The sequence below is a fragment of the Limulus polyphemus genome, unplaced genomic scaffold (assembly GCF_000517525.1).
Source record: "Limulus polyphemus unplaced genomic scaffold, Limulus_polyphemus-2.1.2 Scaffold414, whole genome shotgun sequence".
NCBI classification, from domain to species: domain Eukaryota; kingdom Metazoa; phylum Arthropoda; class Merostomata; order Xiphosura; family Limulidae; genus Limulus; species Limulus polyphemus.
Genome location: NW_013666024.1, coordinates 336,838 through 354,017, shown reverse-complemented (window position 1 = coordinate 354,017; position 17,180 = coordinate 336,838). Strand labels below are relative to the sequence as shown.

At 31.8% G+C, this 17,180-nt stretch overlaps 1 long non-coding RNA gene across 1 annotated transcript in view; it reads left to right on the top strand.

Annotated features, from left to right (window-relative positions):
• Positions 1 to 1,248: 1,248 nt before the first annotated feature.
• The window catches only part of LOC111085472, a 30,216-nt gene continuing 14,284 nt past the window's right edge, over positions 1,249 to 17,180 (top strand). The window contains exon 1 of the long non-coding RNA XR_002610306.1: positions 1,249 to 1,397. This is a non-coding gene — a long non-coding RNA (uncharacterized LOC111085472). The remainder of the gene's footprint in view (positions 1,398 to 17,180) is intronic.

The following is a 17,180-nucleotide window of genomic DNA, read 5'->3' as shown; positions in this document are numbered from 1 at the left end:
GTAACCCAACAGTTAACTGTAGATGATGTGGACCACCTGCCTTCCCTCTAGTCTTATCGCTTCAGAATTAGGGACGGCTAGTGCATATAGTCTTCGAGTAACTTTACACAAAATTCAACAAACAAACTAACAAAACCTATCGAAATGAGTTACCTTCAGTCATCCAACTTCTTACTTCTTAGTTCTTACTTTTTCTTTCGTGGGAGGAAGTATGCAAGGATAGCATTGAAAGATCAAATGTTCCTTTGTTATTTGTAGAAGAATGTCTAACAATAGTGTATATATTATGTTACATATAATATAATGAAAAGGTGCAGTTTTAAAAATTATATAAGTCTCAAATACAAACGTTGAGGTTGTAATATGCGTTACAGAGTTCACTGAATTGTTCTTGAAGTACTTTATAGCTTTACGGTAGTAATACAATTGTTTTGTGTTACATGATAATTTAACCACATCCCGTTAAAGTATTATTTATGATGTCAGAAAAACACGTAGGTTCAAGAAGACTTGATACAAAATGATAAAAATCCTATAACCCAAGCGCTTTCGAAAGGTGGTCTTTTATTCTTCAGTTTGCCCCTGAAGAAGAAAGGTCTACCTTTCAAAAGCGTTCGGGTTATAGGGTTTTATCGTTCCATTAAAGTATTATTAATTGCGCAAACAGAATGTTAAAAAATATATAGATGGAATAAGTATTTCAGTTCTCATTTGGGTTAGAAATAGCACATAAAGATTTAATTTTTAAAAGTTCTGACAGGCATTTGAACACAAATTATACGTTATATATAAAAAACACACATCAAGATAAAGAAACAACTAAAGTGAGATAAATCCGTTGTTGAACGCTACCTAATAAAATCATTGCATTTCAAACTGGGGTTATTTGAAAACATGGGAAATTTATATACCTTGTTTGTATTATGCCCATACCTAAAACAATTATTTCATTTTTTACAGTTTGTAAATCCAGAATATTACGATTTAATAGCGTGTTTTAATATTTATTTTATAAGATAAGGTGTCTGTTGCCTATTGCTTTTTTAAACACAATAAATATTTTTTATGAATTTCTCATTCACATTTCAAGAAAGTGATTGTTCCTAATTATAAGTTTACCTTATCAATAATTGACTATTTTCAGCATTCTTACGCAAAATTTCAAGACAGAGGTTAATAATTATGTTTAATTATTACATTCCGTTAGAGGGCGATAATATACAATGGAGTTATGCTTACAGTGTTGAAGAATGTAACCTATAATTTTTTTAAATTTTCCTTTCTTTAGAATAATTTTAACTGTAAAATGTTATGTACGTCTTGATCCTCTTGGAGGAGAAGGTAAACAAAAGAACCTGCACCGCTACAGACATTAGTAACCAAAGAATAACAGCAAGGTAAAATTTTATAAGCAGCTAACTAAGTGAATTAGCCTGCTAATAATTATATTATTAAATTTAAATTTTAAGTTTGAGTGCCGCTGATTCATAAGAACTAAGATTACCTTGCCTCTGCTTTTTACTTATGTAACAAAGAATTGACGTTAAGCCTAATCAACTCGAAAGGTCGCGATAACTAATTTCTTTTTTACTTTTAGCGTTTGGAAATGTACGTATCTAACTCTTACTCTTAACTTCTTTTCGGGATTTCCCTAAGATTATATTTCTAACGCAATAACACTAAACAAATCCCTAGAAACTTTAATAATTGCACTTAGTTTTCCCAACAATAGGAAGAGGAGGAGAATCACAAACGCTTATACTGTTACAGCGGAAATGCAAAAGTGAAACCTTAAAATATAAATATACTTACATAGTAAGTGAATGCCTAATCCTAGTTAGATGAACGCTTGGAATTTATCATTCAACAATGTTGTTTACTCTGTCTCACTTAAAATTTGACACGCCCTCTTTATTTGTAAGTTATAATGTTATGTTGTATTAGTTACACAAATTGTAAAATTTATAGCAAAGGAAATAATTGTAAAAAATGTGTGGTGCTAAAATGTGGTGAAATAAAAAATTTTAAAAGAATAACAGGGATTTAAATTAAATATTAAAATATTTATTATTATTATTAGTATGTAGTAATCTGCCAGTATTGTGTGAGGGCATGATATATATCTTCATTCAGAGCAAGTAGAATTTGTAAATTTCATGTATAATTTATTAGGCCTTTAATAGTGAGATAATAAGATTCATTTGTTAAATTAGGTATTGGATGATATTTCTGATGACTTAATGGGACATTTTATTTAAAGTATTTTCAACTTTAAGGTGGCTAACCTACATGCAGCCTTAATAAACATTAATGGGCATCAAAAGTCTTCAGTTGAAAATATAGCATGCTTAATACAAGTTTCTCCTCCCCATAAAAGTTAGTATGACTGTTTCTAGTCATTTGAGAAGTGTTTCCTACCACTAGATGAAGTTTGAATTTTCTTAAAATATCAAAATTACATAAATTAAGAACATTTTGGACCATCAAGAATGTCCTGATTTCCAATTTCCATCAACAAACAGAAAATAATGATCCAATCCAGCCTTAATCCTTCAAATATTCATTAACCAATTTCTTAGTTAAACTCCTGTAAAGTTACAGCCTTTACATTTTAGATAGCAACTTATTGTACAAATGTATCACCCTGTTGGAGAAATAAAACTGTCTCAAATGGGGATGTGTTTGATCTTTCCAAGTCTCAAACTTATGACCACTTGCCCTACTGGTTTCAGAATTCAACACACACACAAAAAAAATGTGACCCATCAATCAATAGTTTTGAATAATTTTATTAGATCACCTCTGAGAGAGAAGAAATTAAGAGGTCTTAACTTATCTCCACAATCATCCTTATAGCACTCATGAAAACTAAGTATAAGTTAAAGGCTCAAAAATCTCCCATCATCCAAAGACACAGTACCAGTTCTCAAATTCTACTTACTTTTAATATATCGTGCTAAAGTATACTCTATTAATTCTAACATGCCAACTGTTCTCCATAATCCCTTTTCGATATCCTAATTTCCTTTTTAATTAATTCTCTTTCTCTTCTGTAATCCTCTTGACCTTCAATCCGAATTATCAGTTTCAATTTTCTAAATGCTTATCTCTAATTTTATTCCCTATGTCTTTCAAACCAATTAGGTTTGTTCCTAACAGTTTCTTTTTGTCTTATTTTCCCTTGACAGAGCATGCTTACCCTGAATTAGAAACAACTTCTTTTTGAAAATTTTATACATTTAATTCAGCTAGTAAAGCTGCCAAGGCTAACCCCTATCTTTGTATTGCAAAATTGGTTTTCTGAAAATTTTAGAATTAAAATTGTAATGTTCTTATTTCAAAATGCAACAAAACATCAGACCTAATTATTCTGTGAACACTCCCAAATGCTCCCCCACCTCAAAAGCAACATTGTTTTTGAATTCTGTTTTTAGTACTCCCGGGTCTTCCAGCAAATATAAAAAAAACTTAAAACATGTTTTTCAGAAGCTGACCTTTAAAACATGTATAAAGTTTATATTTACATAAGTAGAATTTTTGTTTTTATTTAAAATGTTAAGTTTAGGTTTTAGTTGTAGCCATAATACAATGTAAGAGAGGTTATCCTAAATTATTAGGCAGAAAGTGGGAAACAACTACTGTATGTTTAAAATATGTACCCATATTTGATTCTTTAAGAGATCTCATCAAAAGTAACCTATATTTCAGGTAATTTCACCTGTAATTTGTTAAATTTATTCTTTATTTCAAAGGCTTGTAGCAGCAGACAGTTTATCTGTACTTCATATACATTTAAAACATCTTTTAAACTTTTGCTTTTATTCTCTTGATTCTATTTTCCATCTTTGTCTGAAAATTAAATTATGTTATTTGTCCAAACCAATATAATAATTTACTCCAAACACTTGTGATTAATGTATATTATTCATGTACTCATTTATCCATTATACTTATATACAAGTGTGTGGCTAATCAGAAATACTATAGTTAATTTTGTTATGCTGTGTATTTTTTCTGCCAGTGAGATGACTAAATCACTAAAAAACTGTTGAAATGAAAAGAGGTAGTCTATTGGGGTAACGTGTAAATCCCATATTTGCATGCATTACTTATTATGGTATTTAGACAAAAGTAAATTTAGGCTATTGAAATTCATTGTTTTAATTTGGTTATTTTATGTATTAAGCTGTAATTTCCTGTAACAAAAATATATCGCATGCTTGTTCATTGCATCGAATAATTATAGACACTTTCCAGGGTTGTGAACAGCCATTTTTATTCAACCCAGGTTTGTTTTTATTTTCTCAGCTTTTTTTTGTTTTGTTATTTTATTTGTGAATTATTACATAATGCAACTTACTTACAGGGTATCACTTGGTCTTTTAAGGCTATCTCTGTGCACCCATCCCCAAGAAAACAAAATATCATGTAGATGTATCTCTGAAATACTTAAAGCATTTCCTTGTTCAGTTTGCTCTCATTCTGTCAACAACCATATGACTGTAGGTTCTTATTAATGCAATGCTGAGCATGAGTCAACTTACCCAGAGTTCTCTACTCCTTATGCATGCATCAGGAGAATATATAAGATATACTTTTATATCATAAGTCAGATTTTGTTGTGAACATTTGTGCTTCTTACTTCACTCATTATGAATTCTCATGTCAATGTTAACTACTGTTAATAATGTTCCTACCAAAAGTGAAAGTTCTATGTCTGGTAGTCTGCCTCTCATGTGTAGAAAGATCCCATTGTTACATTAACTACTGTTAATAATGTTCCTACCAAAAGTGAAAGTTCTATGTCTGGTAGTCTGCCTCTCATGTGTAGAAAGATCCCATTGTTACATTAACTACTGTTAATAATGTTCCTACCAAAAGTGAAAGTTCTGTGTCTGGTAGTCTGCATCTCATGTATAGAAAGATCCCATTGTTACATTGTTGGCCCTTATTGATAAATATATTCATTGATTCTTAATTGTCTGTTGGAGTCCTTGATAGGTTTTGCATTCATCTGGTTGCTTCAATGTAGAACAGTCACTCTGTTATTTTTTTATAGTAACAATTATCCTTTGCTCAGGCCTTTTATCCGTCATTGTTTGAGAAGTAGAACTTAAAGGTAGCCACAATTCCATTGAAGTTTCTGCTGGTCTGATTTGTTTTCTTCACAGGTACGTTCTCTTTTAAATCTTGAACTAACATTTCTTATACCTAAGGGTACTAATGTCGTGCTTGACATGATGATGAGAAAACCTTCTTGAAACATTGTACATTTGCTGTTATGTTAAACATATATTAAAGTTTTTCTTTAATACCCATTCAAGCCATCTCCAAGCATTATATCATCATTATGTTTCAAATTAAAGCTTTCCATTCAGCTAATTTTAATTTAGGTTTCATTAAATTACCTTGAAAATGAGATAAAATGTTTTGTAGCTACAGTTTTAGACTCTCTGTCCTTTGTATGCTATTATCAAGGTGAGGTGGAAGACTGTGACTTGTGTCCTAGAGGGTTATGAAGGTGAGATGTTATCATTAAGTGTTGTTCACTTTTGGGTTTCCATTGTAAGAAGGAACCATAAATTTAGAGAGATTTCTATGATCAGAAGATTTATATTGCATATGATTTAGTAAAAAACCCATTTTTTTCATTGAGTCTATTGTCTAAGTATTCTATTTATTTTTCATTAATGGTATTAACTGTTTGGAATACCCATATTTTGACACTATTTTCAGTGATGCTCTTGCAGTGACTTATGTAATACTTTTTTTTTTCCAGAATAGAGTCAATCATATCTGAAAGTCACTATTATCTTTTAACTTATGTAAATTGTAATTTATTTTTTCCAGAATAGAGTCAATCATATCTGAAAGTCACTATTACCTTTTAACTTATGTAAATTGTATTTTTTTTTCCAGAATAGAGTACATCATGTCTGAAAGTCACTATTACTTTTTAATTTATATAAATATTTTTTCTCCTTAGAAGATAAATTAGGTTTCATTATGTAATCCTAAAATTTCCTTACAATGCTTGACACTTTTATAGAAATTTCTGTTATGCTTTGTTCTTTCACTGCTGTTGTCTTAGGATGATCAAAAGGATTGGTTCAAAAGTGGGTTAACCAAGGGTTGATGTCCTTCTATTTATTCTGACAAATCTGTGCTGCTTCCTCTCCAATTTTTAAAGAATGTTTTTCTCCTTTTCTTAATTTATGGAAAATTTGCTGTAAAAGTGATAAAATGTCTAATTCTGTATTATCATATAATCTAGTTGGAGTCCTCTATTGAGTAACAATTTGGTTGCATCATCAAAGTTAATGCCATCTTCTTTGGTTTTATTCCTTCCTTTGAGAATTACTTTTGTCGACTGTCAACTAAGGTTTAAAATTTATCTAAGAAATTTGTCTCATTCTTGTTTCTCTAACTGACTGATAAGAACACTTTTCTCTGTAATCCAGTTTTTAAAGTCCATATCATGAATGTTTTCAATCCAATTGAAATTTCTTTAACAGATATTACCATGTTTAATTACACATGCAGCAGATGAGTTTATTTTTTAAAACAATATAAAAACTTTCCTAATGTATTGTTAATCCAGGTGTTATCTTTAAACATTTCTGGTAATTTATCCATATTCCTTAGGTCTTCTGGAAATAAGGCACATCTCCAACAGTTAAGGAGAAAACTCAACTGTGTTTTAGTCTTAGTAAGTTTTAATAAATATTTCAGGAAAAATAATACTTGAATTTCAGTGAAACAGGTTGACACCAAAATATATTATTCTGAACTGGAGTTTATTATGAGACTTGTTTATAAATATAATAAATATCTATGTCTCCAGAATGTATCTTTATTGGCTCAATATTTCACAATTACAGCTCCATCAAGAGCTATTAATAAGTAAAAAATATGCTTAACCAGTTAAAACTAAGTTGAATCAGCATCATCAGTTAATTGAACATTGATACTTGTGTCTAAATGTTTCAGATCGTGGAAAAATTATATCAAACATTCTTATATTTATATTGTTGAAACAAACTGAACCAACAATGGTAATTAAACTGTGTGTAAATCAACGGGTGAACTATTAAAGTCGTGGAATTTAGAATAGGATATATTACATATATGGAATATATATCTTCACACATGTATCTGTAAGCATGTTTACAGATATCTGGATTCTTCCATCATATTATATCAATACACAAAACAATGTTGGAAAATATATTTTAACCATTGTGAATGTGTATGGAGACTTCATCAAAATTCAAACAAATTAAAATCTTAACAATGCACTTAACATCTCTACACAAGAGGCCAATCTTTATATTTGTTTATTTCAGGTTTATTTTTCTTGATTAAAATGGATCCTTTCTTTCAAGACAACTAAGAAAGTTTAGATAAGATCTTTATATCTTGTGATATAAAACTGGCTTATGAAGAAGCTTATAAAGTTGCATCATAGTCAATGTAAAACAATAAACTGAAAGCAAGTTTTGAAATAATAATAATGCTTCAGTACTAAATAGCCTTTTTTAATTTACTGATTGAACCAAAAACTGGAAAATTGTCTTGCATAACACTTGAATAACATTATGTACAAACATAAGCTATCTCTTCAGGTTTTAGCTTTGATATAATTTACATCAAATTATAAGACTAATATTTTCAATGTAATCTGAAACCATAATATATGGCTGAAGTTCATTCCAGAACCATTACTGTGGCAACATTTCATAATGTTTAAATTCCGATATGATATCTTACCTCCTCTCAAAAAATAGCTTTTCTCAATTAGTACTGCCCTCTATTAGTGGAAATTTTCAATGCTCGCCACTTGTCTTCCACCTCCCACTTTTGCATACCCAAATGTAAAGGATTATGCAGCAGCTCTCCACCAATAGGAGTGTGACATAAACCCTATCATAACCAATACCCTCTCCATGTTTGCACTCGTTAATCACTTCTCGATTGTCAGTAGTACTGTATAGGCATGCTTGTTTTTGCTCTCAAGTTTGTTGATGTTTTTCTTTATACTACAGTCTTAGTTTTTCTTTACTATGTTTTTGTTATTTCTTTATTTACAGGGGCCTTTTTGCTAGTGTATTGTGGATCTCACTTTGTGGCGAGTGGTGCCTCACCAGGTATACTTTTTTTTTTAAAATCTGCATTGTCCATTCTGTAACCATGATCGATTTCAATTACATTATAGCTCTCCCTACTGTGGACGTAGTGTACAATTCCAGATGCCACCAGTTGTTGGTTGTATGTCTTTTCGATTGTCATCTATGCCAAAACAGTTACCTTACAGGATTAGGTTACACACACTGTAGAGATGGGATGTTCCATAGGACCACTAGTAGTTCTCTCTTCATAAATATAATAAATATAAAGCAGACAGGGATTGCTGCCCGCCTGTAATGCTCTGTGGTGTTGAGACTCTTCCTGCCGCGGACCTGACGTACAAGTCCACATGCTGCCAGGTGTGGTAGCTCTGCTGTTCAAAATCGGGTATTGAGGTCACCTGTTGCACTGTCTCTGATGATGTGGTCCTCCAGACTCTCCACCACATTTTTTCATCCTTTTTTTTTTTTTCTAGTGGAGTATGGGAGTCCTTGCCACTTACCAGTTCCTAGCTGCTGGGATGGTGGACCATTGAGGCTTGTCCTCCCAAGCGATGAATCATACCACTCAGTTGAGATTAGGGCAGTGGCATTCTGCACGTGTCGATGGTGTATGTATAGCACTTCCTACCGCAGACCCAATGTACAATGCCCAATGCCGCCAGGTTTTGGTTGTAGCAGTATGCCATATTCATATATATATCTATCAGATTGCTTTTTTCCACCATGGCGTCCCTCCTTCCTCTCATCCTCCAGATGTACATTTCCGGTGGGTCTGGTGTTGGTTGGAGATAGCCCGGTCATGATTAGAATCCTGTGTCGATGGTGTGATGCCCCTCCTACTGCAGACCTGATGTGCAATTCTAGATATTGCAATGTTTTGGTTGAGACACTCCACCATGTAACAACCATGTATGTATATACATTTCTTGCAGTTTGCCCCTCAGGCTGAGATATTCCTCCTACCTACCATCTTCCAGATGCAGTTTCTGGGGGGTCAGATGTTGGTTGGAGATGGTCCAGCTAAGTAAGTCCTTGCATGTGTTCTGGTTGGTATACCTCCTCCTAACATGGATTTGATGAAAAATGGCCAATGGGATCAGGTTTTGGACTGGAGATGTACCTCATGTTTGCAGTTCCACTTCCTACCATCAGTGGGATGTTTGTTACTGGCAGATCTGGTGTTGGTTGTAACTGAATGCAGCACATGTATTCCCACTTGTATATGGCCATGTATCATGGACTGAAAGAAGCATACCTAATGCTGCCAGGTTTTGGACTGGAGATGTTATCCCACTAGGGCTTTCCTCCTTTCTATCATCAACTGGTTGTTGGTTTGTGGTGGATCAGGTGTTGGTTTGGTTGTAAATGTGTGCAAGTGGAGACAGCTTTTGGTACAAAAGCTTGTCTTCCCTTACCAATTCCTACTGCAGAACGGATGTACAATTCCAGATACCGTCAAGTGTTGGATGAAGTCAAACTACCACTACGGTCTGTTGTGCACATTCATAAAAGGGCAAAGAGTATACCTGGATCAGATGTGGTATGGGCTCTTGCTGAGGTGTGTTATTTTCTTTTTGGTTCCACATCTCATGGTCTCTCTTTGGGCACTTCCTAAAGGGGTATAATTTTTTCACCGGCCCCCCCACCAGTTCAGTGTAGGATTCTAGCTATTTTGTGAGAAGAGGTAAGATATTGTATCAGAAGTTAACTTTTTCCTAAACTGAAAATGTATTTCTGATAGATACTCACCTCCTCTCACATTTCCCACCCAGCCTGCCCACTTCTGGTGATATGTAGTGTATGTCTTCTGACCAATCTTGAGGTGATTTACGATTGCAACTGCAAAGAGGGTGTTGGTTATGATAGGGATTGTGTCACGCTCCTATTGGTGGAGAGCTGCTGCATAATCCTTTACATTTGGATATGCAGAAGCGAGATGTGGAAGGCTAGTGGTTAGCATTGAAAATATGTGCTGATAGAGGGCAGTACTAATCGAGAAAGGTATTTTGTGAGGGGGATGAGTATCTATCGGAAATACATTTTCAGTTTAGGAAAATGTTGACTTTCATCTATAAACATTGCAATAACTACAATAGCATGTTGTCTATTGGGATATCACAAAAAGCAATATATAAAGATTTGTATTTAATTAATGATTATAGCCAACAGATGTACCATATAAATGATACATAAGCACTTAGAAGATCTTTCATCGAATAGTGAATAAAATTAGAGTATTGATGAGTAAATCTTTCATTGTTTCTAAATGTTCAACAGTGCACAAGTTTAACATATAACTTTGAGATATCCACTATCCTTCATACCAATGCCCATGTGTGTGGTGTTCAAGTATTAGGCATTAGGCCCTGTAGGTGATGCATTATCGTTTGCTAAGAATAATTGATTTGTTAAACCAAACTGATTAATGAGCCCAACAATTAGTCAATTATAAAATTCCACATATCATCCAGGTCTACTTACCCTGATTTTCAGCTTGTATTATAGTTACTACAAGCTGTATAACATTATGTCATTAGTTAATTTACATAAATTTATTTTAATTACTTTGTCATTTTTCACCATTGTTGTTGCTACTTTTTGTTAATGTTATTATTATTATCATGACCTTTCTTGAATCTTATTATTGCATATACAATTCAACTAGGACTATTTGTTACTTCTGACTATTTGTTCCATGTGTGGTGTAGAGTGACATGGGTTAGATAAATCTAGTTAGTGGTGTTAGACATACCTTGTAGTGCAGTATATTTAACATATTACTTTTATTTCATTCAACTTGTTATTTATTATTATTTATTTGCACTAGTATTAGTTTTTGTTGCACCATCTATAACAATTTGCTGTCCAACTCTATAGTTAACAATAACATGTATAGTAACTAAAATCATAAATCATATTCAACGTTAAAACTGGTACACAATTAAAAACATTTTATTTAGGCCTATCTATGTCCTTCAAAAAGTTGACGACTCTACATGTTTCGACATTGCAAAGTCATCCTCAGTATAGTAATAGTATAGTAATTTATACCAGAAGTCAGGCTGCAATGTCAGTCATTTAATGGGATTTCATTGGTCACAAAATGTTGTTGGGGGAAATTATATTAAGTTTTGCATTTAATGGTGTCAAGTTCTAAAAGTACATGAAACCTGGGGTATTGCATGGCACAAACCACTTGTGTTTGTGTATCCTGTAAATTATACTATATCCTTTTTTTTAATGTTACTCTCATAATGAATATTGGTAATGCTTAATAAATATTTTCTAAATGTTTTCTAAGCTATAGTATGTATTGGTATATATATAGTTGTCATTATTATTATTGTAAGGATTATTTTGTATTGTTAGCTTAGTATATTAAGCTAGCAAAAACTCACGAGATATTCTTGAGATTATGGAAATTATGCCAAAATTATCATTAACAACAAGGATACCCAACTGATGAAACAATACATTCTAATCATTATAAGTAAGTAAGTAAGAAAGTTGTTTTAAATTAACTATATTCATTACTGGGTTGACTTCTAGTTCTGATCTATGTTGGTAGCTTGATTTGTTCAGAAGCTGATATTAAATACTGTTGAACAATATATAACACACACTCCATCAAAATTATGGTTACTGAGGCATCACAATATTTTAAACTTTGTATTTTTAGCTTGTTTTTTGATATTGTAATAAGTATTATTAGTTAATAATTTAAATCTTGTAAACTAATGAACAAGTATATTTGCCACAAAAGTTGAACGTACAGGGGGAAAAAAAAACACATGTAAACTGACTGAGTGTGTGTGTGCATGTGCACATTGTTTTATCAAGATCAGAATGAGTTGCACATTTGTATATGTGGCTATTTTGTAAGTATTTTAGTTTATATAAGGTTAGTTTCAGTTTCATCTCAGTTTTCATTTTCACGTGAGTGAGATGAAATGTATATATTTTTATGTACTTGTTTGTTTCTTTATTTTCTTCAGAATACCTTCATTTAAGTATATCACTTTATTTATAACAATACCAAACTGCTAGTTTATGATGAAAATAAAACATTATGTGTATAAGTATACTTAGATATCAAAATCACATTGTGACTGCTTGTGTTCAGTAATTCACAAGCAACCGCCATAAAAACAGCTTGTAAAGGTGACTTCTACAAACAACTATCTTAAAAAATACACCAAGTAACACCTGAAGACATATTACTGTCAACCGTAAAAGCCATGTCATACTTCAGTGCCTCAATGGAATATTACGATTGGAAGAACATTACAAACAGAGCATAACACTTCCCACTTCAAACCTGTTAAACAAGTTCCAATTATGCACTACACATAAAGCTTATTCAAACAAACACATTGTTTCTAAGTTCCAGTTAATGTATCGAAACAATACATTGGTATGTATAAGACAATATGTTAATTAATAACTTTTTAAATGTATGTTCAAATTATTCAGTATGTCCATTTATGTTGTGTAAGTCAGGTATACTCTGTTTTTTCTTAGTTACTTTCATTAGCAGTATTGATTATATTTTTTAATATATTTATTTTATGTCTCATTTTTTATCATCATGTTTTTATTATAAAAATTATATTCCAGTGTTAGCTTAGTATATATATAGATTTCAAACTAATTTCAATCTCCTAAGCTGGCTGAATCTCATGAGAAAATGCTGCTAACAACTGATGAAATAATACATTCCAATCTTTATAAGCAAAAATGTAAGAACAATATATTTAATTAGATATATTTATTACCAGATTGTTTTTAGATATATATATATAAGTAACTTGCTTTAACCACAAGTTAATATTAATGTACTTTATTTCTGTCAAATCTAGTATAGTAGTTTTTTTCTGAAACCAGTCTGTAGACAGATATAGAATTTCATACATTGTATGCATATTGACGGGCTTTGAATTATTACTTTATTTAGATTTTAAACTACAGTTAGAGTAAAGTGATCTCTGAGTCAATATCAATGTAACATGCATGAAGCTTGTCATTAATGAATTTTGATCTTTCTCAAGAAAGTAACAGCAGATTTTTTTAATCCTAATGGTTAATTGCTTTGAATTATCTCCTTACTGATGGTTATCTTCTACCACGTTGGTGTCCACAGAGGTTTTCCTTGCTTTTATGGCTTTTGTATTTGAAAACTTTGTATTCTCACTGGGCTGTAACCTGTAGAAATAGCTGTCCTTTTCTCATCTAAAAGCTGCTATGCTACAAGTTTCATGGGTAGGAGCTCTTGACTGTACTCGTCTATTTGTATCAAAACGTAAGAAGACATGAGGCTAATAGATTGGATAGTTATTGTAAAAAGGAAGTTCAAAATCTGCTCACAATAATTTGTTGTATTAACATGAGAAGCCAATTTGCAGTTTGTTACAACTAGAAGTTTTGGTTCGTATTAGCATCTTACATGTCATTGGTATTATTGAGTCTTGCTTAAATGAAGATAATGAGTATTATACTTAGAAATTTTTATGTTCTTCTATAAGAACCGTATGAGTAGAAAATGTTTGTTTGTTTTTGTGTGTGAGAAATGATCGAGAAGTGCATACAAAAGTGATTTCTCCGAGTTTTTGGTATGATTATTGTTACTGAATACAAACAATTGATTTAAATATGGAGACACCTATACTTGGACATTTTTGATTCAGTTAATACTGCAATATAACTTCAATAATAAATTATTATTGCAGAAAATATTAGGTTAGAAATGGCAGTCTACTGATAAGTTCAAGTTATTTAATTGAATAATCACTTTAGGAAGGCAGCAAAAAAATAAGAACCATATTTTAAAAAGTTAAATTTTAATTAAAATATGAATTATTATGAAGAGCCTCTTGTAAATAAAAATTTCAAATCTTGAACTAATTATTTCAAAATCTTTGTTCCTAAAAGAAGAAACTCAGACTATTTCTCATGTACTCGTAAATCAATTTAATTTTTTTACAGAGGGTTAAAATGATTGTAAGATTATAAATTTTGGAATTTTTCCAATTGAAGATATTCTAGCAGCTATCCAACTATTATGTTTTCTAAAGAAATGATAAACTACTAATTTTACTGTGTTTATGAAATGAACAGTATCATAAATTATGTATGGTCATACTGATGTTATTTTTAGTTAACAGAAACTCAGTGTTTCAGTTTCATAGAGCCCTCCAAAGTACTGTTACATGAATTAAACGTTGCCTGATTTTGGTCTTGGTTTTTTTACCATTCAAGAGACACAGTGTATTAAGAATTCCTGTGAAATAGGCTTTTGATAACATAATCATATTACAACCCTATAATGCTAATGAAACCTGTATGTAAAGTTTGAAATCCAGTCATTTATCTGCCTGATATTTCATCAAATAGACATATGCAATGGACCACCTTTATTGAAGCATCATAGTAGTTGGTAATGAAAATCTCATTTTAACGAATAGCTTTTTGATATTGAGAGCATTCAGAGATCAGAAGTATGATATTTTTTTAATAGAAAAATCATTAAAGTTGGATGATAACGGGATATATAAAAAGTTTACTATGTGAACATATAATAAAAGTGCATTGAAATGTTTCCTTTTTTTTTTGTGGCTTGTAGAAATCAGAACTATAAAGATAACTAGGAAAATGAAATACATCTCACTTCCTATGAGTGTTTTAATTGAATAACTTTAGTTTGTTTTTTAAGAATTACTCGATAAATTAAGAAAGCCATATCAAAAGGTTTTAAATCGGTTTGGGTCGCCTTCGCTAGCAAAAACAATTTAAAACTGGTGTTTCACAACAGATCAATCTCAACAAAAATTTACCACTACTACAAAAATATATATATATCTCCCAAAATTAAACAACATTATTAAAGCAACCTGGATTATCTATAGTTACTGAGTGTAATTTTTATTATAAGTTGTTTTTTTCCTTTGTAAAGATAACGCTAGTTTATGTTTACAAAACGACCCTTACCATTCTTGGTGAAAGGAGTTATTTCATGACACGCCCATATCTCCTAACAAACTCCACGATAACAACTATATAAAAAAACTGTAGACATAGAGGTGAAAGGAAAATCGTTTAGTTTCAAAAGTACACCGACTGTAAGAATGAACAGTGCCAGTTCTAACTGAATAATGTATTCTCGATAGCAGTATATAAGTTGAACATATAACAATACAGTTGCGAACGAAGCTCGAAGATAAAATCTCTAGTTGTTTCGGACGTAGCAAGATATTACAGATGAGCGAGATTAGAAATAGAACAACGCAACTATACACAGTTAAACTGAGAAAATAATATAACTTCAGAGAAATAGATGAACTTTGCGTGTTGGCTAAAGAAACGTAAATTTGTTGTTATTCAAAATGGAATAAAGGGTGTGACGTCATTTAGCAACTCCGCCTGTTCTGTTCACAAAGCATCAGAGTGGTCGATTGTCAGTGAGTGGAAGTGGTTGCTGGGAAGAGGTAAAACGCTCGAGTTACAAATACTCTGTGTAAGTGTAACCTATGAAAGCAATCATTTTTAACCCCTTGGTTTAAACGGGTTTTAATTAACAAAATCGAAAATAATAAAACAAAGTTAATGACGAGTTATGTCCACACCACTGTTTGACAGTCTTGCACGAATGTCGCGATTGTTTCGTGATGCTTGAGCCACGGAAAAGGACTCGTTTCGTGAGCGCGGGAAATGTTGCTTTGGATTTCTCGTGCAGTGTGCTGCTTGGGAAGGATGGTGAAATCGGGCATTTGTCTACAGTTTCATTGATTGACAACTATATTTTGTGTATATAGGCAAATTTCTTGGTGTGACGTAGAAACAGCTTCTCATAGGTGACGCAAAAAACATACAGGTAGGTGATAGGTTTTACAGTATTCTTTTTTATTATTATTGAAATGTCACAAGTGAAGGCACGTTAAATCGAAGGTGGTTCGTGTAATCCTTTCATTTCTAATTATGTCTCTAGGTGTTCTTGTCTGGAACAGTCTTATTCTTTTAATTTTGTGTGTGTGTGTGTTAGAATAAAAATACTGCTCAGTCAATAAACTTAATATATGTATGAAAAACATATTTTTAAATGTATGTATAACATACACACGCCGTGGTGTAAGGTGCGAATACAGTTTGTGCTTTCTGCTTTCATGTCACATTTGTATTATCTGGCACTTTGAAATAGCATTTAACGACAACAAATATGCATTTCATTTTTTATTAATTATTTCGTTTTCGTACTTTTTTTTTACATAAAGTTAAACTTTCTTGTTTATAAACTCTTCTATCTTAAATAAGTATTGCCACATAATTATCTTTAAGTGTTTGTAATATATATAAGTAGTGGGCGTGTGTCAACACATCTGAGTTTTATACTTATATATATGTATGTGTTTAATTTAAAGGATTATTCTGATTTATTTAATACCACTGCTTAAAAGAGATTGCAAATGAAGCTATTGTTTTTAATTTGGAAAAAAGCTACCCCCCCCCCCTAATTGACGTTTTGAAGAAGCTTACTTTTTTCGGCTGTATATCCCTCATAACTTTTAATATCATCTCGAATTATTGCACATTTTTCGGATTTCTACTTCTGTACAAGAGCAAGCACGAGATATCCTGTTTATTGTTAATCGTTAATATAAATAATGATGGCATGGTGAAGATATATATATGGCTTTGAAGATATACGTCTTCGCGATCTTAAGATTTCGCATTTAATATTTTAGTATTTTTGCAGAAGCATTGTTAAATTCGCAATGTAAATGTACTTGGTTAGTAATGATCGAAACGTGTATTTATACACACATACAAGTTTATCGTACCACACTTCAAATTATACGCACACTAGATACGAGTTCCATACCTCAAGTATTAAACTAATCTGTGCCACCCTGTAACGTAAAGTCGTTTATGAACTTTAAAACGAATTCCAGATTTGTCATAACTTAGATAATAAATTTGTTGACGTTCAGTGATAACACAAGCCTATGTATTAAAACATATCATGCTAATATAATACTAAACTGACAAACAACGATTTAT